General features: G+C 40.9%; 1 protein-coding gene and 1 non-coding gene across 2 annotated transcripts in view; both read left to right on the forward strand.

Annotated features, from left to right (window-relative positions):
* The window catches only part of SLCO3A1 (solute carrier organic anion transporter family member 3A1), a 547,211-nt gene that overhangs the window by 176,012 nt on the left and 344,928 nt on the right, over positions 1–26,271 (forward strand). The gene's annotated exons all lie outside the window — the stretch shown is intronic.
* On the forward strand, positions 25,032–25,135 carry LOC120368253 (small nucleolar RNA U13). The gene has a single exon (XR_005582443.1). It is a non-coding gene; the product is annotated as a small nucleolar RNA U13 (small nucleolar RNA).

Raw genomic sequence — 26,271 nt, forward strand, 5'->3', positions numbered from 1 at the left:
ATGTTATAGAATTTTCACATGCCACAAGATATTCTTTTTTGACTTTTTTTTTTTTCCAACTGTTTAAAAATGAGAAAATCATTCTTAGCTACAAAATACACAAAAACAGGTGGCGGGCTAGATTTGGCTCCTGGGCTGTCATTTGTCAGTACCTGACCCACTACCTTATCCCTCCCCTAATTTGGAGACAGCAGGAGTGCTATCAGTGCTTGTAAAGCGGGTTTGATGAAAACTGGAGATCTGGGAACATTTCTGTCACTTGAAGCCAAGGAATGAGGGGTCCCTGATGTGCCAGGGAAAGTTCATCTTTTGGTTTGATCTGATGCTCTTTCAGTACCATAGGCTGTTACTATACAGTTTGGGGTATGAGGAGGAACTTATAAATCTTCAAACTCCAGAAAATTCTGGTTGAGTCTTAGCCATTTTAAGTCAGTCCAAGGTTTCCCATCATGCTTCCACTCCCTCATCCTTGGAATGCGGAGAAAGCAAGATGAATGAATGTGGGAATCGCATGTCTGAAAACAACACAGTTCAGATTCCTTCTCTCATCCAGTCCTTCCTCTCCACCTGTATGACTTAAATTGACTGCAGACAACTGAAAACTGAAAATAACAGAGGCATAAATAACAACAACTAAAACATGTATTGGACATCTGGCTTCTGGTCCCCCTTATAAGGAGGCTGGAAGTGACCACTCCATCCTATTAAGAACAAAGCAGAGCCAACTGGAAAACACCTCTTCTTAGATCCGTAAGTGAAGTGGGGCAACAGAACAAATGACCGCCCCCCAAAATGGAGAGGCAGGCAGATATAGAGAATCACAAAACACCAGGGCAGCAACCTCCTTGAGAACCCGTCCTGGGACAGAAATTGATGGATTGCTGGAGGCTTGATGTGGACAAGTCTGAGAGTGAAAAACTTCAGGAAGGCCTAGTCATGGGGATGAGGAGGCTCATGCTTTTTCTAAGTTTTACCTCCAGACACTCAGCAGGTTCTCACAGTAAACATCAGAGAAAAATCCCATCCTGCTTCTGGCAGAGGTAGGGGAGCCAGAACCATTATAAAATATTAGGTTGGTGCAAAAGTAATTGCATTTTTTTGCCATTAAAAGTAATGGAAAACTTAGGCCAGGCACGGTAGCTCACACCTGTAATCCTAGCACTTTGGGAGGCCAAGGCAGGTAGATTACCTGAGGTCAAGAGTTTGAGACCAGCCTGAACCACACAGAGAAACCCCATCTCTACTAAAAATACAAAAATTATCCAGGTGTGGCAGACACCTGTCATCCCAGCTATGCAAGAGACCGAGGCAGGAAAATAGCTTGAACCTGGGAGGTGAAGGTTGCAGTGAGCCACAATCACGCCATTGCACACTAGTCTGAGTGACAAGAGGGAGACTCTGTCTGAAAAACAAACATACAGACAAACAACAACAACAACAACAAAAAAAAGTAATGCAAAACCTAATACTACAGAGCAGTCTATCCTTAACAAGGCCTGCTCTCAGGGGAAACTAGTTAACCAGAGTCTAACCAGCTGATGTTTTATCAGAGCTTAACTGAGTTGGGGAAAAGGACATACCCAACTCCAGCCACTCTAGCAATCCTGTCCCAGATAAAGGAGATGGGGCAGGGGGAGGAACTAATGAGCACTTTGGAGGTCCACAGCCCAGAACACAGGCCCACGGAAAGAGTGGGACCTGATCACAGGACTGTCAAATGCTCCCCTAACACCTTACCACCACATGATGGAAGCTGATTTCTAGCAATTATTTTTACACAGTATATCCTGTTCAGCTATCCAGAAAACAGTACAAGGCATAATAAAAGGCAAAAAAAAAAAAAAAAAAAAGAAGAAGAAGAAAAGAAAAAAGAAAAAGACCGCAGTTTGCAAAGACAGAGCAAGCATGAGAACTAGACATGGCAAGGATGTGGGAATTAGCAGACAGATATTTAAGACAATTATGATTTATATGCTACAGGGTGTAATGGACAAAGTAGGCTGCATGCAGGAACACATGGACAGAGTAAGCAGAGAGAGAAATCCTAAGAATCAAACAAACAAAAAGAACTAGAGACATAAAACACTATAACAGAAATGAAGAACACCTTTAGGGAGATGATTAGGAGACTGGACATGACTGAGAAAAGAATTTCTGAGCTTTCAGATCTATCAATAGAAACCCCCAAAACAGAAAAGGAAAGAGAACGAAGACTGGGAAATGGAATAGAGGATTCAAGAACTGTGGGACAATTTCACAAAAATATAAATATGCAGAACAGGAATACCAGAAGAAGAAAGACAGAAAGGAATAGAAAAAATATTTGAAACAATAATGACTGAGAATTGTCCCCAAATTAGTATGAGATGTCAAACCACATATCCTGAAAGCTCAGAGAACACCAAGCAGAATAAATTTCAAAAAAATTATACATAGGCAAATCATTTTCAAACTGTAGAAATTTTAAGGTAAAGAAGAAATCTTAAAAGAAGCCAGAAGAAAATATACACTTTATGTATATAGAAGCAAAGTAAGAATTACATTTGACTTTTCCTCAGAAACCACACAAACAAAAAGTGAATGAAGTGAAACTCGTAAGTGCTTAGAGAAAAAAACAGCAACCTAGAATTCTGTGACCTGCAAAATGTAACCTTCAAAAGTGACGAAGCAAGGAAGAGTTTCTTGGAAAGAAAACTTGAGGGAATTCATTGCCAGGAGACCTGCCTGGCAAAAAGTGGTAAAAGAAGATCTTTAGAGAGAAGGAAAAATAATATGGGTCAGAAATTTGGATCTACATTATAAAAAGGAATAGCATCAAAGAAGAAATACACAAAGCTAAAATAAAAACTTTTTTCTTTTATTCTTAACTGATCTAACAGATAACAGTTTGATCAAAATATTGAATAGCCATGATGTATGATTTCATATGCTTACTTGTACAGGCAGTCATGATGGTTCGACATATGATTTTTCAACATCACAGTGGATTTACTGGGGTTTTAAATGCAAAGTGATGCATCTGCTGGAACATAACTCCCTTGTAAGCTGAGTAGCATCTGTATACCTTGTGTGTGTATGTACATATATGTTTATGCACACTTATGTATCAATGAAATTAATAACAATAATAATACCAGGGCTGAGAAGAAGGAATTGAGGTGAGGTTTTTACTATCCAGTACTCACACTGTCCATAGAAGTTGTGCAGTGGTTATTTGAAAGTGGGCTTGGATTGGTTGTAAATGTTGATTGCCAAACCAAGGAGCCACTAAAGGAAAATCATTTTTAAAAAAGAAGTATACTTAATATGCTAAGAAAGGAGAGAAAATAGAACGATATAAAATGCTTAATTAAAACCAAAAAGGCAGAAAAAGAATGGAAGACAAAAAAAAAAAAAAAAAAAGGAAAAAATAACAGGGCAACAAATAGACCACAGTAACAAATATGGTAGGTATGAATCCAACTACATCAATAATCATTTTGAATATCAGTGGTCTCAATGCACCAATTAAAAGAGATTGTCAGAGTGGATCAAAAACCAAGACCCAAGTGTAAATGTTAGCTACAAGAAATCCACTTTAAATATAAAAGCCCATATAGATTAAAAGTAAATGTATGAAGAAGGATATACCATGCTAACACTAATCAAGACAAAGCAGAAGTAATATAGTAATGTCAGACAAAGCAGACTTCAAAGAAAAAAAAAAAAGAGATATCAGGGATAAAGATAGCCTTCACAAAAAATAACTTCAAATGAATCACAGACCTAACTATAAAATGCAAAACTAAAACTTCTAGAAAATAATACACAAGAAAATCTAAATGACCTCTGGGTTGGCAGTGACTTTTTAGATACAACACCAAAAAAACGATCTATGAAAAAAAGAGTAAGCTGGACTTTCTTTTTTTTCTGAGACGGAGTTTGCTCTGTTGCCAGGCCAGAATGCAGTGGTGGCAGGATCTCAGCTCATTGCAACCTCCGCCTCCAGAGTTCAAGCAATTCTCCTGCCTCAGCCTCCTGAGTAGCTGGGATTACAGAAGCACACCACCACACCCAGCTAATTTTTTGTATTTTAGTAAAGACAGCATTTCACCATGTTGGCCAGAATAATCTGGATCTCCTGGCCTCATGATCTGCCTGCCTCAGCCTTCCAACGTGCTAGGATTACAGGTGTGAGCCACTGTACCCAGCCTGGACATCTTTAAAATTAAAATTTTTTTCTCTGCAAAACGCACTTCAAGAGAATGAAAAGACAAGCTACAGAATGAATAAAAATTGTTGCAAAAGACATATTTGAAAAAACATAAAATGAACTCTTTCTTTTTTTTTCTTGAGATGGATTCTCACTCTGTCACCCAGGCTGGAGTGCAGTGGTGCAATCTTGCCTCACTGCAACCTCTGCTTCCCAGGTTCAAGTGATTCTCCTGTCTCAGCCTCCTGTGTAGCTGGACTACAGGCACTCATACCACCATGCCCAGCTAATTTTTGTAGTTTTAGTAGAGACAGGGTTTCTCCATATTAGTCAGGCTGGTCTTGAACTCCTGACCTCAGGTGATCCACCCACCTCAACCTTCCAAAGTGTTGGGATTACAGGCATGAGCCACCATGCCCACCCCAAAGAACTCTTAGGACTCAACAATAAAAAACCAACCAACCCAATTTTTAAAATGGGCCAAAGACATTAAACATCTCACCAAAGAAGATATCCAGATGACAAATCAGCATGACAAAAGATGCTTCACATCATGTCATCAGGAAAATGCAAATTAAAGCAACAATGAGAAACCACTACGTACCTATTAGAATGGCCAAAATCCAGAATATTGACAAGACCAAATGCTGACAAGGATGTGGAATGACAGGAACTTCCATTTATTGCTGGTGGAAATGCAAAACGGTCCAGCCACTTTGGAAAACATTTGGCTGTTTCTCGCAAAACGAGTAATATCATGCCATGCACAGTGGCTCATGCCTATAATCCTAGCACTTCAGAAGGCCAAGGCAGGCAGATTGCTTGAGCTCAGGAGTTCAAGACCAACGTGGGAAACATGGCAAAACCTCACCTCTACAAACAATACAAAAATTAGTCAGGCATGGTGGTGTGCACCTGTGTAAGGTGCTTGGGAGGCTAAGGCAAGAGGATCACTTGAGCCTGGGAGGTTGAAGCTGCAGTGAGCTGAGAGTGTGCCAGTGCATCCAGCCTGGGTGACAGAGTGAGACCTGTTCTCAAAAACGACAACAACAACTAATTATATCTTTACCATATGAACAAATCACACTCTGATACTACCCAATGGATATGCATAGAAGCTTCGTTTATAATTGCCAAAACTCAGAAGCAATCAAGATGTCCTTCATGGGCGGGTGAATAAACAAACTGTGGTACATCAGGTAATTGAATATTTTTCAGCACCAAAAAGAAATGAGCTATTAATCATGAAAACACATGAAGGAAATTTAAATGCATATTACTCAGTGAAAGGAGCCAATCTGAAAGGGCTAGCTACTATGTGCTCCCAACTATGTGACATTCTGGAAAAAGCAAAATTGTGAAGAGGGTAAAAAGATCAGTGATTGTCAGGGATTATGGGCAAAAGAGTAATGAATAGGTAGAGCATGGAGGACTTTTAGGGCAGTGAAAATACTCTGTATGATACTATAATGGTTAATACATATCATTAGACATTTGTCCAAACCCCTAGAGTGTACACTAAGAGTGAACTCTAAGGTAAGCCGTGGACTTTGGGTAATGATAATTTGTTAGTGTGGGTTCATCAGTTGTAACAAATGTACCACTCTGATTGTGGATGTTAATAATAGGGGAGACTAAGTGTGTGGGGCATAGGATATGTAGGATATCCCTACACTTTCCTCCCCATTTTGCTGAGGACCTAAAACTGTTGTAATATCTTTTAGTTAAAAAGGAAGTAAATGAATAAAATAAGTTCAAGAGGAAAAAAAGAAATGTATTTCCTTCTCATAAAAATTTAGGCAGCCCAGAACTAGTTCCTTCTAACTCATAGTTCTGCTGTCAACTGAGAGCTTTTAATGTGTGATCCAAGATGACTACTCCATTCTGTCCATCACATCTGCATTCAAAGAGAAAATTCTGAGAAGAGCAAGACTTTACCCCCTTTAGAACATTTCCTGGAAATTGCACACACTGCGTCTGCTTATATTCTGATAGAATGCAGTCCACGGTTGCACCTAGCTGCAAGGGACTCTGTAAAGTGTGGTCTAATTCTGAGCATCCAAGTGTCTGGCTAATATATGAGGCATTTTTACTTACCAACAAGGCTAGAAAAGATGTGGGTGCATAACTGACAGTTTCTGCCATGCTGTTCATTGTAGGAGAGGAACTTTTATACCTTCTTCTCTTGACATCCACTTCAGCAACATTGACGTAAAGGATTTCAACCATTAATTCTCCCTCGGGCAAAGTACAGAGTTGCTCATCCTGACTGCATTTTATACTTTTCTTGTATATCTCTGGCTTTCCTTACCGCCAATCTTAATATACAACATCCCTTCCCTGCTCATCCTCTTTCTTGCCCCGTTTCCACTGTGGCTCCTGCAACTGTGCTCATGACACCACATTCTGGCAAGAAACTCTGGGAGGTGGATACAGACCTTTCATGCTGACCTGACACTCAAGACCATCAATCCAGATGACCTCAGATGAGTTTTTCATCGTCCCTCATGTTAAACGCATATCACAGACTGAACCTATTACCTATTTACCTTCAAGCAAACATTGAATCTCTGAAGAACAGACATGAATTCGTTTTGATCCCAAAGATACCTTAAGAAATGATGAAAGAAAAACCCAAATACAGAGAAAGATGTCTATTTAGCCATTGTTTCTTTAAAAAACCAAGTTTAAACCCAATCTAAAAATCTGTAATATGGTCTCATGGGGCATTATGATAGCAGTAGAAATATACTTGGCATTTGCTTTGCTGATGCATAAATCTAAATTTTGAAAAATGGTATTAATTGAATGGCTTTCAGTAACACAGCTGCTAAGGTTAGGTGTGCCATGGAATTTCTAAAATAGCCTGGTTTTTCAGTAGGGTTGACAGCAAAATAAGCCATTGCTTTTTGTACATTTTTCTCCCTATTTAGAAATACAATTTAATGTCATTGAAAGAGATATTTTTTAAATGTATAAGAGAAGCATTTCTTTGTTAAGAAGCAGGGACAGTACCATAAAAATGGCTTTTTTCCTCAGAGCTATCCTCTCCTGAGCTAAATTTTCCTATTATAACAGAATTAAAGTGACATACATATAAAATATGTTCATATACATCATGGATTGTACACAGTAGAAAATAGACTGTTCTAGAAATGCCAGTCTTGACTTGCTAGCTACCCCAGTATCCTGAGGCCAGTATCACTTCCTATGCTTGTTGCTCTCTTATTGGTCAAATATCTTTGTTTACAATCTGGATATACAACTTTGAGTTGAAGGAATTGGAAACAAATGCATTCATTTGGTGGAACTTATTTTACAGATGAGTCAAATTTAGTGGATCAACCTTCTGAGGTTAAAGAATATTTTGATTCACTATCTTATGTGATCTTTTTCTTCATCTCTATCTCCTCGGAAGAACTTCCCTAAATACATTACCTTTCAAAGCTCTTTTGAGTCCAATTTATGTCTTCTGCATGCAATATTGTGCAGAGATCAGCCTGAAGGCCTCCAAGGATGATTCTGTTTATATTTATTTGATTTAGTTTTATACTTTCTGCAGTGATGGAAGCTTGCCCCCACAATGGCCCTCAGCAGTCTGTTCATCACTCAGTTTAAGCATAGGATATAATTGCTCCTTCACTTACCAGCAGGCAAGGTCAGGCTGAAGCGTCAACTATGGGTTAGTCTCGTCTGCCGCCATTGTAGCATTGGAAACTTGAGTGCTCATGGAACTGGGGAGTTAGAAGCACAGAAATTTGAAAAGGATTACTAGACCAGGTGCAGTGACTCATGCCTGTAATCCTAGCATTTTGGGAGGCCAAGGAAGCAGGATCATTTGAGCCCAGTAGTTCAAGACCAGCCTGGACAAAAGTAGTGAGACCCTATCTCTATGAAAAGTATAAAAGGAGAACAGCCAGGCATGGTGGCATGCATCTGTGATTCCAGCTACTAGGGAGGCTGAGCTGGGAAGATTATTTGAGCCTGGGAGGTTGAGGCTGCAATGAGCCATGATTGTGCCACTGCACTCCAGCCTGTGACAGAGTGCAACCCCATCTGAATGAATGAATGAATGAATGAATGAATGAATAGCATTACCTTGGGCCTTGTTAGCTTTTCTCAAGACATCTGCCCTCAATCTTTTCAGACTAAAAACTAAATCCCTATTCTTGTTTACAAGATCCCTACATGCTAAGGGTAGCCATTCACCCTTTCAACCTCAAGCTTTCTTGGACCCATATTTGTGTATGCCAGGTAACCACCTGGCATACATGATGTCTGAATGCTACTTTTAAATTTTTTTAAATTCAAATATTTATTGAACTCTCACTTATATACAAATACAAATTAAGAGGTAGCTGCAGCCTTACATAAGAATTGTTCCTCTTATGGTTTTTACCCTAATGTTCAAACTGAGAATTAGCTTTGTTACCACCACTGCTCCCTTCGTGTTTAATTGGGTTGTGAAGGACCCGGAGGGGTCTACCTGTGAAACAGACCCTGGGGTGAGCAGAGAGATAGTTGAGGAAACTGTTCAGAATCATAGAAGCAGGAAAGGGTATGATTATATAGGAGGTGTAATTAGCAATCTAGGGTCACTAGAGAATGAAAAGTGAGGGTAAGTGGAAAAGGCATGAAGCTGGAGAATTGTGTATTCGGAATATACAGCACACATATATAATAAACCAGATATGAATTTCAGAGATAGCAGGATTGTGGGTTCTTTCAGTCATTATTGAATAAAAGTCAATGGTTACATAATGAGATTCACCAAAACTGTACTGCTTGTACCATCTTGTTCTTATTATGAAAAGGAAATAACTTTAATAAGCAAGGAAAAGACCACATCTGAGCAATTTCTCTGGCTTCTACTATTGGTATGAGCTTCACATCACCAAAAACGAATTGGAAGGCAGCAATTATGCTTAAAATCTAAAGCTCTATCATCATCATCAGAATCACTTCCTCCACATGTGGCTAATTCAGAACAGACACAACATGGTCTTTTTTATGGCCAAAGAGGAATTAATGTTGTCTCAGGCTTCATCCACGTCCAGAGAGATTTCCATTTCATAGCACATTTTCCGTAATTTACTGCAGAGGCCTAAACTGAGCATTGCAACTTTAAAGAGGAGATGTCAAGGGTATTTAGGAAATTAGATAATCAGAGAAGGACTGATGTTCACTGGATCCAAAGTTCCAGTGCTGTTGTCTGCCTTGGCTTGTCAGGATGCTCCAAAGGTGAAGTGAATCAGGTTCGAGGGCTCCTCGCTGCATGGCCACTGACGTAACCAAGCTAAGACAAATAGATCTTCTTGATCTTAACCATGTCCAATGAGGGCATTGCTCAATATGAAAGCAGCCAATATTTTTCCATGTGATTCGGAGTGGCTTGTGAATTGAAAAAGATGTGGCTGTTGCCCACATGAAGAGACAGCAGCTATTTTAAGACTGTGGTTGGATTCTGCTTGATGAAAAGGGCCCTAAGCCATAAAGATCCAGAAATCTAACATCATCTTTGATATTAGTGCATGGTTGATTGCTTTAAGCGCCATCACTGAAGGTCCCCAATGTCTTGGTGGGTTCATTCGTAGAGGCATTAAAATAACCACAAACTTTGTCTTTGTTTCTCTTTCAGTGAGCTATTTTCTCTGCTAGCACTCAGGCCTTCTGGGACAAGCCAATTATGAAATAAAACCATACATATTCTCAGTGCTGAGAATACCCTGGGGACCTGTGGGGGTGGCGGTAAAGCAATGATTAAATAACTGCACCCTTGCATAAGGTCCCATTATAAATGGGCCCCACAGTTTAATGGGTTATTGAGCTATAAAGGAATCTTTGATGATTGAGTACCATTTTACCCCTACACATGTTTCTTCTGACATCCCCTATCCTGCTAACCTCCCACCCCTACAGCACTGCAACACCAGCATCTCTGACCCCTCTTTATCCTGCTTCCCACCTCATTCTCTGATTTGCCCATAACTAGCAGCTTGGAAGGTCTTAGACTCAAGAGTGAGGCAATATGATCTATCCCTGGCAGTATTGTCTACAGTCTTGTTTCAGTAGGGACTGGGGAGGTCCAAATGAGGGTGACTTCTAGGGTTTGGCTTCCGAGAGTAGGAACTTAAGAGAAATAATGTCACATGGTAGAAAGGATAAAGCTTGAGTGTCAGAAGGACTCAACTCAGCCACTTATAAACTGATGTCAAAGCGATCGCATATCTATGATCTTTAATTTCTTTGTAAACTGAGTTTAATAGAGGATTATTATAAAAATTACAAATAGTATATGTTATATGTGGCACATGGCAGGTATGTGATAAATATGAATTATTATTTTATCCTTATTAGCATTATCAGGGCTGAAGACCAAGCTAAAGATACCAAGCTCAACTGGAAAGTCCAAAAAATAGGAAGAGATTTTCTATATAGGAGACAAAGCCAAGAATCTGAACAAGAGTGAACTGATTCCTAGGCAGTGTGAAAGACATTGAAGCTGCAGTATGAATGATTTGTTTACACTGGCTTACATCACATGATGTGTCACTGGCTCAAGCTTATTTAGAGTCACAAGATGGGTCAACACTCTACCAGGGGGTGAGGTTTGGAAGTCATCTCACTTCCCCAAATCCAGGATGCTTCTTATATGATGGGAGATCCTGGGTACCATCCATCCATTCATGAAGACACCATTTTTCTATTCTCTCCCTTCTTGTAGAACTGGGCTTCTTTGTCCATGAGGCAAAAAACAGATAATAGAACCCAGTCCTCTTGGCAACAGATCCTAATTTACTTCCTTTGAAGGAGGATTTATACTACTGTATTCATTTAAACATAAATATGAGGGAAGACAGAATCTCAGGTAGAAATGAGATGAAACTCTGATTAAGAGAAAAAGGCATCAAAGGTTAAATATCAAACACAGAATGGAGGTTACTGGCTTCTTACATTCAGTACTTATAACTGAATCTTGGATTTAGAAGGGTAATGTCCTCATTGCCGAAAGGAAGAATGAGCTTTAAGCAACCACTGACCCTGTGTAGGAAACTAAAGCCTTCTTTTCCTGCATTTCCTCATCTGTAAGATGAAAAAGCACTGGTCTAGACTCAACTAAAAATCACATTGACTTTTAAGTACAAAAAAGTCACGGTGTTTTTCGAAAGGCTATGTGATGGCTGAAGATTAATACAAATATTCAAACATGTATTTCCGGCTACATTCCTGGCACTGTGTTAAGCATTTTTTACATTAGTTACCCCACTCAGTCTTCATGACAATGAAGGCAGTGTACATTATCAACTTCACTTGACAGGGAACAAACTCAAAGCTAGAAAAATTAAAGGAATGTGCCCAAATCCACACAGCTAGAAAATCAAAGTGCTGGAAGTCCAAACCCTGGTGCATTCATGCATTTACATGCAAGTATCGATCACACATCTATGATGTCCCAGACACTGTGCTGTGTACCTGGGTACCAGGGTGATCAAAACCAGACACATTCTTTGACCTCCATCCACCAAAGAAGGTGAATAGGAATTAGTTACAAAATCCAACATGCATTAGAACAGCAACATAGGGTGAAAAAGAAGAGTGACCTGGCACTTGGGGAGCCAATAATGGGATTTGACTAGCCAGGAAAGTGGAGCAAGGCTCCACTGAAGTACCTTGAGCTGAGAGTTTCGAGGGAAGATAGGAGGAAAGATCATTATGAGCAAAGGGATCACCATAAGCAGCATGTGTAAAAGTCCTCTGGCAGGAGGGATCATGAGTACTATGAGGGACAAGGGAAGGCCAGTGTGATGCCAAGAGAGCAGAAGAAACAGTATACAAAAATGTAGATGGAGAGAAGCACAGGACCAGTCAGGCTGCGCAGAGCCTTGTGGGCCAAAGAGAGGAATTTCATCTTCCTCTAAGAGCAATGGAACCCCACTGAAAAGTTATGAGGAGGAAAACATTGAGCTCCCAAAGTAGATACAAATTGTCTTCTTTACTTTGCCAGTGGAAATGACATCAATTAAACACCAATCTAAGGGAGAGGGCAGGAAACAGAAGACAGAGGACAGTGTCTTGAGCTTTTTCTTCTTCAGGGTGTCAACCTAACCACATGATTAGGGTAATTACCAATAGGGTAGACAGCACATGGTGAAAAATATGCCGTGAAAATCCACAAAGGGTCCCACCTGGCTTCTAACATGCTTTGCCAGTGGGAATCTTGTACTAGTTCTCAGTCATTCTTAAAACACACTTACAGGAGAAACAGATGAGTTTGCTTTGCTTTGTCTATAAACCAACAGATTTAAGGTACCTACTCACCCAATGTGGTGGTTAGTAAGATTAACATATATCAGTCATACACACCCATGCCTAACTGTTGATATCCTGCATTTTAAGTTATTGCAGGTGTTCTGAGTGATGTGTTGATAATTTTCTCTCTGTTAAAGGATCCCAGGCCCTTTTAGATATAAAAGTATCCTCCTAGAAGGAGTAAATTAATAAAATGAGGCACATTAAAGGTAGGTTTTATGTATTTTATTGAAGTAAACGTGTTTATCAGCTCTGAGAAAGAACTGTGGCATAAGAAAAAGGGCTTGAGCACCCAAGATTTTCAATCATTTCTAGGAAAACCAGAAGTGTTATGCTCACTTAATGGTGACTGAACATACCACTCAGGCTTGATGTATTGCATACCACTTCATTATTAATAAGGTTTTGAACTTAAAGAACTTTTCTTACAGATTAAAAAGGAAAAGAATCTCAAGTTCAGTGCCCTGTTTTTTGGAAAGTTCAAAGCTCTTCTCACAGATCTTGAAAGCAGGAGAAATGAAAGGGAAACCAGGAACATTCTAGAAAATAAATCTTCCATTAATTTGGACTTTGTACAGCAGATGGAAGATAAGGCCATCTTTGTGATCCTATAGGCCCTCTTTACAGATCTGATACTCACATATCACTCTCTGCAACATTTCTAACAAAGGGAATAGCCTGGAAGTTACAAGATGAGGCCCTCTTTGTGGAACACTTACTCTGGGGAAGGCCTACTGCCTTGTGAGGTGACTCAGGTACCCTTACGGAGGGGGCTTTATGGTGAGAGCTAAGGCTTCCAGCGAGGGTGCCATTTTGGAAGCAGATCTTTCAGCCTCAGTGCAGCCTTCAGATGGCTCTGCAGCTCTAGCCATATGCTTGAGTGGCCCTGAGTGAGAACCATCCAGCTTAAATTGCCCCCAAATTCCTGGCCTATAGAAACAAAGATAAGAAAGGTTTGTTTTAAGCCTGTAAGTTTTGAGGCTTTCATAACAATAGATAACTGATAAACCATGTAATAATAGTGAAAAAAAGTACTAACATGTATTGAGTTTACTAAAATATAATCTCCTGGTAGAAAGGAATCATATCAATTTGTCTTGCCATTGGCACCTCAGGGCTTGGTACAAAGCCAGTGCTTAATACGTATATGGTGAGTCAGTGAAAGTATAAGACCTTAGTCACGTGGCTGATATGTTATATACTTTATACAGATTTCCTAAGTTAACTCTCCCATCTACTCCATGAAATTTATTTATTATCCTTATTTATAATCTGAAGCTTAGCAAGATTATATAACTAGATTCCTGAATCTCTGTGACTCAGATCCATGCTGATAAATGGGTCTAGTCGTGCTGATACATGTTTTTGCACCTGCTGTGCTATCAGCTGGAGACATGGTCTCCCTGCAGTCCTCGAGATTTAGAACTTTGACCATGGGACCAAAATGTGTCAGTGCTCCTGTGGAGAGTGTAGCCAGCTTAAGCTTCTGCACAAAAGCAGAAGGAGCTTGGCTGGTTAGGATGGGAAGACCCAAGTCAGTTTCTAGATGGGGAAGGATGGGCAGGACCTGCACCAGGTAAACAGGAAAAGCCCGTGTTCTCCCTCTCAGCAGATCCTCCCTCTGCTGATCCTCCTGGTTTCAGACAAGTCTCATCTCTGCCATTGGCAGCAAACCTTTAGACTGGTTCAAAACCACAGAAACAAAGTGCCCAGGTCTGTGCAGGTTTCACAGGACTTCACCTGGGTTCTCCAAACACAGCACACTCTGGGGATTAAGTTCTTGGATCCAAGACCCTGGATCACATTCCTGGTCCCTCACTAAGCCCTGAGGGGAAAAAATGTTCAGTTGTTGAAAATGAGGTTAAAAGAGATTAACCTACCAAATCCAATCAACAGTCAACACGTAGTGAACACTACCCACACTTGTGCATAACTAAATATGCAGTTTGAGGTTGGAAACCTGCTTTATCCTTTTAAAACATAAAAACCTGGAGTATTGATGTAATTTATTAAGAGCATGAAGGTTTCCTTTTGTGCTGTTTTGCAGCTTCTAGCCACAAAATATTTTGGCTCTAGGATGAGATAAAATTAAACTTGGAAATAAGCTTACCAGTCTTTGCCCTTACAACTCTATCTAGTCGTACACTGAGGATGGCTAATTTTTCCTGAAAACTAAGTTTTAAACAGATTTCCAAAAGCCTGTATGCCCCATGAGAGAATCTCAAGGTAATGTATCTTGATTTCGCCCAATAAACAGCTTATTTTTCTGGTAGAAAGAGAGGAAAACAGGAAACACATTTTAAAATTTTTGTAATTTTTAATTATTATGGAGACATAATGGTTGTACATATTTATTTTATGTCAAATTAATTTTAGAAGAATAATACAGAAAGAAGCTCTTATACATCAAAAGGAAAACACAAATTACTAAAAAGTATGTATATTATGATGCTCTCACATTAAATATATAGAGAGAAAGATTTATGTTTACATATAGAAAAGACTAGGATAAACACTAAATATTACCTTAGCCTTCCCTCTGCCCTCCCTCCGTTTCTTTCTTACAGTGCCTATAAGTGCCTATGACATGTCAGGCACTGTCTTGGGCTTCAGGTCCCAGAGATAAGGCTCAGGTTTGCTCTCAAGTAGCTCACAGTTCAGTGAGAAAGTCAGCAAAGTCAGCAAATGCTTGGGAAAAAACAGATTTCTAAAAGGCAGTGATATGCTTTGGATCTGTGTCCCCCCCAAGTCTCATGTTTGGTTGGGATCCTCAGTGTTGGGAGTGGGGCCTGATGGGAGGTGACTGGCTCATAGGGGTTAATCTGCATGAATGGCTTAGCACCACCCCTCAGTGCTTTTCTGCTGATGGTGAGTTCTCACAAGAGCTGGTTGTTTCAAAGTGTGTAGCACCTCCCACCTGACCTTGCTCCTGCTCTGGCCATGATGTGCCTGCTTCCCCTCTGCCTTCTGCCATGATTGTAAGTTTCCTGAAGCCTCCACCAAAGCTGATGCTGCTATGCTTCCTGTACAGCCTGCAGAACCATGAGCCAATTAAACTTCTTTTCTTTATGAATGACCCCGTCTCAGGCTTTTCTTTATAGCAGTGCAAAAACAGATTAATATAGGCAGGATGGCATTAATGGTTCTGAGAAGCTGCTTTTGTGATCAACAGATAGACCTGAGGACAAACTGCAGTTTTGCACTTCCTGGCTTAAGCACATTATCTCACTTCTCTAAGCTTCAATGCTCTTGTGTGCAAGTGGGGATAAAAAATAGCTACCCCACAGATAATTGTAAGGGATGAAAGAAGGCATATGAATATGAAGCACCCAGCATGAGACTTGCCCATAGTAAGCACTCAATAAATGGCCCCCATTGACTTTATCACAGAGGGCATAGTGGAAGCCTAGAGAAGGCTAATGGGCTTATAAAGATAAAAGTCCCTGAGCTGATCATCATATGGTTAACCCTGAATAGATAATATAAATTACAAACACAGAATTTGCGTTCTTTACAGACCCCATCATTGGGCAAAACCTGCCACTGTTACCTTACAAAAATTTTCAGAATCTACAAACATCACTGAACTCCTGTCTGAAAAAGCCATTCATTTTTCCCCCAAAGCTTTTAGCTTCACTCATGTTTGTGGCCCCTTCAGACAGACCCCAGGGCAGCCCCCAACAGACAACAAAGCCAAAAACAGCCCAAAGGCGTCCAGCAGAGGCCTCAGAAAGCTGACTGCTCACGTTTCTTCCTTTTTTCTTTTTCTAACCATTTCACTGGAAAATGTAATTCCTACCATAATTAAAAGATTCTTCATCTTACTTTCTTGAGAGGTAGCATGGTATGAGAGAGAAAGCCCAGCCCTCAGAGTCAGAGTCAGACAGTCCTGAGTCTGAATCCCATGGCTCAGAGCCCAGAAACCTTGAACAAACAATGCATGCCAGTCTCTGTCCTAATGTTTTTGCATAACCGTGAAAATAACTGTCTTGTGGATTTGGTGTGGACATGAAAGGAAGGCCACTTATGGAAGGTCACTCACTGAGTAACCAACACTTGATACATGCTCAATAAATGTTGGTTTTCTTTCTTTGTCAATAAAAATGATGTGTTGACTGTATTTACACACAGATTTTGTAATTCTGCCACTTAATGCCAGTATGCCCTCATTCTCTCATTGTGTGTATTCAAATGCAGAGTAAATAAGCCTTTCAGATGCTTTTAAAGTTGAAGCCCAACCGAATTGATTACATTTTGAGGGGAGGCTGCGCATCTCCCATTCATATTTAGCATAATCAGACAATACCGACAAGAGGAGAAGTGAAAACAATGTTGGTCAAATTGGTTGAGCTCCATTAATTACCATTACCCAAAAGTCTGAGTGAAAAATTCAGCTCAGCTAAATGGCACTATTCTCATTAGAAATCATATTAAGATTTTGCAGCTGAAGGGTTAATGTACTCCAAGATATCTCTGTTGAATAGGCCGGGTCCTGTCCATTTGCGTCTGCCATTTCTCAGGTATCTTTATCCTTATATCCACCCTCTCTGTAGCCTCCCAAAATACAGTTAAATCTGTCTTCAATAATCACAAAACTATTTATTCTCCCCCGGATTCTGTGTGTCCTCACTACTATCTCTCTGAAACACAGAAGCCAGAGTAACACTTCCATTTACACAACAGCATATGGTAAATAGCCCCTGACCCAATTTCCCCAGTGATAACCTGTCAGTCCAGGTGCCCCACCACTCATCATCTCTCCAGGCTTCAAGTTCAGGAGCTTGATGCATCAGGGCACTTGTAGGACCTTGTCCTGCACCAACTCCTGTTAATCTGTGTCCAGACTGTCTGTCACTATATGCTTATAAGCTTTGGATACTACCTATAATCTGCCAAATAAAGTTGAGATTCCTTGGCATGGTAGTAAGGATCCTCATAATGGGAATATCGTTTTCAGCTTTATTTACAAATAATACGAATGATAGCCTAGACTAGGGTATCTCAACACTTAATATGCACATGAATCATTTGGGGCTCTTGCTTAAACTTTAGATTCTGATTTAGTCTGGTTGGAGTGATGGCCTGAGATCCTGCATTCCTAACAAGCAGATGTAGACACTGCTGTTACACAGTCCACAGCTGGAATGCCTTCTAGGCTCAGTTAATTGGTTCATACTTCAAAGCCAAGCCAAATGCAACCTCCTCACTAGAATTTTCTCTGGGCCTGGTGCGGTGGCTCACGCCTGTAATCCCAGCACTTTGGGAGGCGGAGGTGGGTGGATCACGAGGTCAAGAGATCGAGACCATCTTGGTCAACATGGTGAAACCCCGTCTCTACTAAAAATACAAAACATTAACTGGGCATGGTGGCGTGTGCCTGTAATCCCAGCTACTCAGGAGGCTGAGGCAGGAGAATTGCCTGAATCCAGGAGGCGGAGGTTGCGGTGAGCCAGGATCACGTGATTACACTCCAGCCTGGGCAACAAGAGCGAAACTCTGTCTCAAAAAAAAAAAGGAATTTTCTCTGATTTTCTGAAGTAAATATGAACTCTTCCTCCCTGGGATTCTTGTATGTTTGATTTGGAAAATCAATCACCAGACAGTCCCAACTAGCAGAGTTTTCACATGCATTTCTGTTTTAGGACAAGTTTTATTGTTTCCCTCTAAGCGGACCCAAGCATATCCTGAAATGATCTGTACATTCATGATGAGTTCTTCACAGTAATTAAAGTACTACCAGAAGCTCTCACTCATTCAGGGTAGAATAACCAGAGAAATATGAACATCCTAAATGGTGAAGAATTGCATGATAATAATTTATGTTCATAGTAATAACCCACAAGCACAGGGAGCCTAAAATAGCTTCTGAATCATCAAAGAAAGATTAAAATTATATTCAGCATATTTCAGTGTTAAGTGAATTTGTGTTCTAATTCTCTGAAAACTGACATATGGGGTCTGTGTGTGTGTGTGTATGTGTGTATGTGTGGTATGTTCTGATTCCTTGAAAACATATAAGAAATGTGTAATTGTCATTGTCAGTTACATGTAATATTTATCACCCTTAGCACCAACTCCGTGCCTGCCATTCCCCTGTCACACATGTACACACACTCACATGCACATCCGCCCACACGATTTCTCAGAAAATAAAATAGGAGGGCATAAATTTTACTATGCTTCCAAATTCCCAAAATAAACTCCTTGAAGCCCTCTTTTTTCCCCTAAAATTGAAGACCTTGTAGTTATCTGGACTAAGGCTAGATACAGGCTATGTCTCCATTTTTACATATTGTTTTTCATATTGAGTGCATGTTGTTTTTCATTCAACAGGAATTTGCAATGAATGGGCGACATGCATTCCCATACTAAAATCTAAAAAATGAATTAAATATGCACAAGAAAAAAACAGCAGTTAAGTATAAATTAATCCAGAAAGAGCAATTGCCTAGACGTGGGTTTCTTTCGTAAGGTGTTGCTTCATGGCTGGCCTGGAGAAGGGAGGTCAGTATGCTTAGGTCTCACTTCCTGCCTCCCCTACCCCTCCCCTTTCTCCTTCCCACAACCTGCCAGCTAGTTGGGTAGGCTTTTCCCCATTCTTCCACTCTGACACTTGTGTATACACATATCCTCTTTTTTCCAGAGGTGATATATGCCTCCTGTCTTCCCTGGGAACATATTGAAATTCTTGCTTCACTTACTAGGAGAATAAATCACACGTTTGTTTAAATATTTTCTTAAAACATTACATTCAATGCATTATTTCCCTCATAAACTATTATACCTTCCCCCACCCTCCACTTCCACTCCAATGACTCTTTCAACCAGAAATCTAACTCCTTCCAAGGAAGTGGGATATAGGTTTCCTTCTGCACTTGTGTGTTTGTCTTCCAGGCCCCAAGACTTTGGCCAAGTGCGCTTCATTATTGGCTGAAAGTCTCACTTTCTATCAATGCGGAATCCCTCTCATCCTCTCGGCTTTCTTAACCCTGGCATATTTCACAATGAAGTCTAGCCACACAATCAGGAAAGCTTTCCTCCAGTGGCGGGGAGCCTCAGGTGGGCCCTGCATTGCCTATGGGATGAAGCGTGGTTGTCTGACCCCAAGGCAGTGGTGAGTGAGGACTAGCTCTTCAGCTGATATCGCTGCCACCTCCTGTTTGTGCCTCCAGAGCCTGGCTCAAGACAGAAACAGATGATGGCAGAGCACAGGCTTCCCTGAGGCTCCCGTGACTCCCCTGGTTACCTTTGGGGGAGGCCTTTCTCGGGACATTTAATAGTCTGTATGCACATGCAGCTATATTTTGCATGGTTGACTTGGCAAAAATTGGAGAGTGGGGTGTGGGTCAAAACCCTGAGAGCGAGAATAGGCAGACACAGATGCAGAGCTGAGGACTGTCAGTGGAAGGAGGAAGAGGAGGGCCATAAGCCTTTATCTTCAAGGCCCCTTCATGGATTCTTAGTCTTTGAAAGAAGAGGTCCCCCTTCCTACAGAAGGAAACTAAACTCTACGGAATACGCATAGGTCAGACTCTACAGAACTAATTGTAGGACGATGTTGGAGCGGCGATGCTGCAGAGGAGAAGACGGAGTCATTGTGAGGCTAGAAGGAAGACCCCAAGTGAATCCTGGGTCACAGGGCTACTGGGGGGTGGGTTGTCCACAGGCTGGGGCCACTGCCAGCAGAACACCCAGGGTGTCTTGGTCAGTAGGAAAAGTAGTGTCTGTATCTTAGTTTTCAAAGCATGAGGGAAGGAATTTCTTTCATAAGGATCAGAATAAAAGGAAGCTGAGCAGGCCTAGGCTGCCGCTGAGCAAGGCTCACCAGCGGGTCTACCGGCCATGGAGCATTCAGTACAAGAGGCTGTACTGGGCTCCCTCCCACAGCTGACCCACTGTGTGTGGACAACCCTCTGCTGTGGCCCTACACACTTTACAGTAGCCTAACAGAGTCTTGGCCTTTTGTGAGTGGAAGGGAAACTCTGCTCCCTGACTGAGTCAGGACTGGGCAGAATGGACTGGAAATTCCCTCTAGCCAGGATGGCAGCGGGACACCATCCTGCCTCTGCTACACAAGCACTCTCTGGCATCCCCCTTGCTTTACATTCTGTTTTCAGCTTCTAAGAATCCCTTGGTTTCTGATTGCCCATAAACTGTCTCCTACTTGACTCACAGCTTCAAGGTTTATGGTGACCTGTTTTTTATAAACCTACCTTGCTTCTTGGACGCAATTTACCTTGACCTCCGCTATTTGTCTCTGCCTTGATTCAGAGTGTTGGCATTTCCTCTTCTCCATGACAAATACCTGGTTCTTCCAATCATGTTTTATTTTCCTCAGGCTCACTTTCTTACTCTTTATTCACATTGACTGCCATTTACATTCATTGTGTAAAAATATTTAAAACCATCATGAAAAGTGCAGTCTTTATGTAGTGAAATGTCACCAAGGATGAAAACAAGCATCGATTTCATACGTGACCAAGTTCTTGGCACTATGTCCGCTCCCTTATTATCGTGGGAGGCTATGTGATAACTGTGATGGTGCATACTCCACAATAGTGGGCCTCATTATTATTTTTTCATACTATTGAAACACAATCTATTAGAATGGGAAAAGACCCTGGAGATAATAAGACACAGCCCTGCCAGGGGTAAATTGTGGACCAGAAAGGTAAAAGGCTTTGCCCCAAATCATAGGGTTAATCAGTAAGGATGCTGAGGTCAAAACCTGGGTCTCCAGTTTTCAGATTGAATAGTCATTCCAGTATGTGGAAAGGCGATTCGATGTACGTAAGTGACTAGAATTGAATGTTTTTTTAAGTCAAAGCTTCAGAGAGTGAAGCTCAAGAGAATTTGTTTCTCTCATTCATTCCATGTCTATCTATTGAATGTCCACTAGATGCAGGCACTGTTCTGGGCAAACGAGGTGAAGTTGTGAGCAAGCAGATGCCAATCCTATGTACCTTAGACATTTAGCAAATATCTATGCAAGTAAATTACCCCATATCTCATTGATTTTCAAATGCAACTACTTTTTTTTTTTTTTTTTTTTAAGACTGAGTCTCGCTCTGTCATCACCAGGCTGGAGGGCAGTGGTGCAATCACGGCTCACCGCAACCTCTGTCTTCCAGGTTCAAGCGATTCTCCTGCCTCAGCCTCCAGAGAAGCTGGGAATACGGGCACATGCCACCACGCCCAGCTAATTTTGTTGTTGTTGTTGTTGTTGTTGCATTTTAGTAGAGATGCGGTTTCACCATGTTGGCCAGGATGATCCTAAATGCCTGACCTTAGGTGACCCACCCGCCTCAGCCTCCCAAAGTGCTGGAATTACAGGCATGAGCCACCACACCCGGACAAATGCAACTACTTTTTAAACATCTCAATACATTCAAATCTGAGACAGGTTGTACAATCAATATGCCCGATGATGAATTTGGCCTGGGAGGAAGTAAGTTCTTCCAGATTGTATTTGCATTTGCTTCTTCATCCAGGCCACTCTCAACATGGGGCTCCTTTTAAACTGTGCTCTCCGTTTGCGGTTTTCTGGACCACATTTGTAGTTGGACTTTAGTCCAAAAACCTGCAAGATGATCACCTCCTGATTCTCCTCTGTAAAGGAGAGACTTCTCTTTCTCTTTCCATCTGGGGCCAGGGTTGAAACTGGCAAGTTTCCTGGATGTCCCTTTCTACATGCTGGGTTCATTTCTCATGTGCCCTTACATCAGTGAGCCAGCTTTGTGTGGAAAGCCTCATGCTAAATTCTTCACCTTGAGCTTCTCTTCATGAACTTTCTCAGAGGTCTGTACAGTAATGGTGTATTTTATAATTAGTGGCCTTGTAGGTTCTATAAAATATCATAATTATAAATTGTGATAGAACTGTGAAAGAACAGTACAAAATGGTACAAAGAAGCATAATAGGTGACCTAATTTAGATCAAAAGCCTCTATGAATAAGTGACAGGTAAACTGAGTCCTGAAGACTGAGACAAGTGGCCCAGGAGCTAAGCATCTCAGACAGGGTGAATAATCTGTGTAAAACCCACTTAGGTTAAAAAAAAAAAAAAAAAAGGCAGCATTGCTTTTAAATCCCTTCAGTGTGATGATCTCCAAAGTGTTAATATCCAAAAAGAGAAGAATGTCTTTTCAATGAATAGCTGTTCCTTGAAACTGAAATAGAAATATGATGGATTCTGACTTCTATACTACTTTCTTAAAAATTGTATTTATAAAAGCAAATCAAGTTATGCCCTGTAATTATAATTATCACCCACAATTTCCTTCATCTAAAGCTGATTATGTTCTCTGTTGCTGTGCTAAAAGCACAGGGAATTGACATGTGGAACAGTAACAGGATAAATTGTCAACATCACATATGGCTTTTGCATGGGGAGGTATTAAAACCATTCCTTGTCACTGCTTTTCGAGAACAGCCTCATCTCCAGGGGCTGAGCATTCCAGACAGGGGGAACAGCCCATGGCACTGGAGAATAAGGTACAATTTTTAAGACGTTCACAAAAGGAGGCTTCTCAGCTGGAATATGGGGAACACCATTTCTCTCAGCCAGTCCTCCTTCAATCAGTGCGAAAGCTCATGCCCATTGCAGCAGTCCTGGAATGGTGCTTCCTGAGACTTCAAAAAAATGACGTTAACAAAAGCACAATTACCAATATTGTGAAATATACATAGTCATGAGCCACATAACAAAGTTTCGGTCAAGGATGAACCATACATATGACAATGGTCCTATGAGATTATATGATCATATTTTTAATGTGCCTTTTCTATGTTTAGACATGTTTGGATGCACAGATACTCACCATTGTATTACAATTTCCCATAGTATTCAGTACAGTATCATGCTGTGCAGCTTTACAGCCTAGGAACAATAGGCTATACAAGATAGCCTAGGTATGTAGGAGGCTGTACCATTTAGGTCTGTCTAAATACAGGCTCTGATGTTCACACAACTGTAAAATTGTCTAATAATGCATTTCTCAGACCATATCCCTCATCACTAAACAAGGAATGACTGTATCTTGTTTTCTGACACACAGTGCCTGAAATTCTTAGACTCTCCAGAGTGATAAGACTGTACTTTAATGAGATGGCTGGTGACCTTCCTAAACCGCTTCAGGAAAGGGGATGGTTACCAGAAAGACCAAGACATGATTACAGAGTTGGGACTTTCAGTTCTACCCGCCAATCCCCAGCTAGGTGAGAGAGAAGAGAAATGGAAGGTTGAATTTATCACCAATGGTCAAGTGATGTCATCAATCATGACTATGCAATGAAGTCTCCATAAAAACCTGCAGAAGGACAGGGTTTGACAGAGCTTCCAGAAAGCTAAACACGTGGTGATTCCTGCAGAGTAGATGACCCAGAGAGGACAGGGCAGCTCCATGCCCTTTTCCACAGACCTTGCATTATGCATCTCTTCCATCTGGCTGTTCAGCTGTATCCTTTATACTGTCCTTTATAATAACCCTGTAAACATAAGTAAAGTGTTTCCCTGAGTTTTGTGAGCAGCTTTAACAGATTAATCCAACTCCAGGAGGTGGTTGTGGGAACCCCAGTTTATAGCCAATCAGTAGAAGGGCAGGCCACAAACTAGGGTTTATGACTGGCATCTGAAGTGGGGGGCAGTCCTGCAGGCCTGGACCCCCAACCTGTGGGATCTGATGCTGTCTCCAGGTAGATAGTGCCAGAATTAAGTTGAATTAGAGGACAACCACGTGGTGTCCACTGAAGAACCAGCTGCAGAACTGACTGCTTGGTGTGTGGGGAGGAAAAACTATCCACCTGGTCACAGAAGCATTGTGTTCTATTTTGAATAGAGAAGAAAGGGCAGGAAAACACACCTTGGTTTTTTCCTACTACCTCCTAGTGTCTTTTTCTCATGCACGGATCGACAGCAAATAGCACCCAGGGATTTCCCTGCAATTAATGGACCATCTTAAAACTTTGAAAATCCCAGTTTGTTATAAATTTACTGAACGATCAGTATACTTTTACTTGTATTTTCAGAGCTCTGTTATAAAAGAGTTTCTTAATAAAAGGAAATGGTAAATAGTCTGTCAACTTGCTGCATTGTAGAAATGCCCAGTTACACTCCCTCACCCCAATACCATACACACAGGAAGAATTCATCTGTCTATATCTCCAACCGGAGTGCCCAAATTCCTCTACCTCCCTGTAATTACAATGTCGGATGAGAAAAGATTCTTCAGCCATCACCTAAGCATTGGCATATGCTCAATGTTCTCCCATCTTGAAAGCAGAAAGCAAGCCCGCCCACCTGCGAGCCCACCCACCTGCGAGCCCACCCATCTCCGTGGACTTTGGCTTTCCTTCCAGTCCAAGCCCCCCTTCTTTCTTGCACACAGACAGCTTCTTAAAGGACCTATTATGGGCACCCACACTCTTCGTTTTCATCCTGCCAGTATGTCATATGGACATTTTGTTTATCATAGACTTTTTTTACATTAGTTTTGACTTTTAAAAAACACTGTCTTAAAATACGACCCTTGATCCTTTTGTAGTTTATAAGCATGATGATTGGGTTTTCATGCCCATGTGTGCGATGTGCCTCCCTCAAATCTTTTTATGAAGTAGGGGCATTATCTGTCTGACATGAAAAAATAAAAAAATTGTTTATCTTGATGACTTCATTTTGGCACTCCCCGTTCCCTTACGTTTAGCCCCCAGGGCCTTGCCTCGCCCTAGCCTTAACCATTTCCATCTGCTCCTCAACCCACTATAGTCTGGTTCTGCTTTCAATGCAATAGAAACTAATCTTGAAAGACTCAATAAAAATTATTCCGTGACATTTGTTTTAAAGGACAATTTTTTAGCCCCTGTATTCCAAGCCATTCCTTTAAGCACTTCAAACACATCAAACCACAAAACATACACAAATACAATGATTATGAAAAATGTTCCTAATACCCATATCTTCTCCTGAAATGTCAACATCTTGTTTCCTTCTCCATTTCTTTATTTTTTATATATACCTATACTACCTAAGATTACAGCCATACTTAATTAAAAATCTCAAGGACATAGTATTCTTATCCAGACCAAAAAGAAATGGAATATCCACTTAGACAGCCAAGGTTGTAGGATCTGGTTGAACCATTGATTCTTGGTTAGGGCATGAGGTCAGATTGTTTCTCTGAAGACTATCTAAATCCAAACCGTGGACATCAGGCTGAAACTTTCTTCTTAAGTGAATCTTGACTTTTCAAATCAATTAAAAAAAAAAATCTACATTTTCCCCATGGGTTTTAGTTTTTAGCAGCCTGGAGTTTCCCAGACACTGGCATCTGTCTTGGCCCTCATTGTCCCGTCATTGTGATAACTGGGCCTGGTTTACTGGTGTTTTTTAAAATGTACAGTTGCCTCGGGTGTCTCATCCTGAGTGGGACCACAGGTTGCATCTCTTAGGACAGGTAGAACCAGGGTAGCAAAATGAACTCTCCCTTTTAAGGTATTTATTGATTCATCATCTTGGAACACAGTTTCGATTCTTTTTCTAGTTATTGTGTATGACCACTGGTGCTTGGAAGGCCCTCCTGTTCTTGGTAGAGTTTCTGTATATTTTCCCTGGGCAATTTGGCTAATTCTGTTTCCTGTACTGCCTCTTCTCTAGCTGTACAGCTTGACATGAGCTTTATATTTTAAAACCAAACAGTGAATAGATGAAATAAAAAACTAATTTATATTAACTTCCTCATTAAAATTAATAAAAAATTAAACACATCCCGTGAT

Source organism: Saimiri boliviensis, chromosome 5 (assembly GCF_048565385.1).
Source record: "Saimiri boliviensis isolate mSaiBol1 chromosome 5, mSaiBol1.pri, whole genome shotgun sequence".
Classification (NCBI taxonomy): domain Eukaryota; kingdom Metazoa; phylum Chordata; class Mammalia; order Primates; family Cebidae; genus Saimiri; species Saimiri boliviensis.